General features: G+C 45.7%; 1 protein-coding gene across 1 annotated transcript in view; it reads right to left on the bottom strand.

Annotated features, from left to right (window-relative positions):
• Nucleotides 1-1,259, bottom strand: part of Ttc39c (tetratricopeptide repeat domain 39C) — a 92,880-nt gene that overhangs the window by 31,632 nt on the left and 59,989 nt on the right. The window lies entirely within an intron of this gene.

Here is a 1,259-nt window from a genome sequence, read left to right as displayed (position 1 = left end):
ACATGGCTTCCATCTCAAGAATTATACTTGAAAATACTTGATTTAAAATTTTCTATTTCCTTTTTCAATCTTATTTTTTCATGCACAAATTGAAGGGAACAGAGGAACTAGAACTCTCTCCCTACAGGTGGGTTCACGTCCCCGATTTAAAGGAAAAGAACTCTAGCAAACAGTCCTGAATGCACAGGAGATGGGTCACGTCTTAGTTACTTTTCTATTTCTGTGATAAAACCCCGAGACCAAGCCAACCTACAAAAGTAAGTACTTAACCGAGCTAATGACTTCAGAGGGCTGGAGTCCATGGTGGTGGAGCGTGGGCGGAGCGCGGGCACGGCAGCAGGGACAGCTGAGAGCGCACATCTTTGGCAGAACGCTAACTGGGAACGGTACCAGTCTCGAAATCTCACAACTTGCCGCCAGTGACATACCTCCTAATTCTTTCCAAACAGTTTTCATAACTGGGACCACATATTAAAACATATGAGCCTATGGGGCCATTCATATCCAAACCATCACAAGTCAGAACTGCATTTTAAGAGCAAGAGAAAGAAGGAGAACTCTAACCCCAAGCTCACAAGCTTGAGCACAAACAAAATGTTTCTAGATATTGAGATGAAAACTACCTTGGCTACATGCTTAAGTGTGTGGGTATGTCTACTGTGCTTCCAAATAAATTATGGATATAATCTCAAATCTGGGCACAATGGCACGTCGATGGTCTATGATCCCAAGGCAAGAAGACGAAAGTGAACTGAGGACCAGCCTGGGCTGTGCAGTGATTTCCAAGACGACCTGGGCTAGCTACGTGCAATCCCTAAAGCATTTTATCTAGAGCAGGGCTCGGAGAATTAAACTTACAGAGTGAGCTGGGGCTGACTCGCTTAGCATGTGCAAGGCCCTGGATGCAATCCCTGTGCTGCTTCAAGATTTCTCACAGCAGCAGAGCCAAACAGGAAGACAAAGTCTGGGGCCTGGAGGTGGTCTCAGCGGGCAGAGAGAGGCACCTGCCATTCAGGTCTCGTGACCTGAGACTGAGCTTTAGAAACCATATAAAAGTAGGAGGAGAGAACTGATTCTAGAATGTCCTCTGACTTCCTCAGCCATGTCACAGCACAAGTGCCCTTATCACGCACGTGTGGATATAAACACAAGTATGCGCATGCATGCACACACACACACACACACACACACACACACACACACACACAATAAAATAACAAAACTACAAAGCCCAGTATCTTCAGTGAAAGCCAGGGTTA

Source organism: Microtus ochrogaster, chromosome 18 (assembly GCF_000317375.1).
Source record: "Microtus ochrogaster isolate Prairie Vole_2 chromosome 18, MicOch1.0, whole genome shotgun sequence".
In the NCBI taxonomy this organism is placed as follows: domain Eukaryota; kingdom Metazoa; phylum Chordata; class Mammalia; order Rodentia; family Cricetidae; genus Microtus; species Microtus ochrogaster.
Note: the sequence above shows the minus strand (reverse complement) of the source record. Positions and strands in the feature narration are given on the sequence as shown.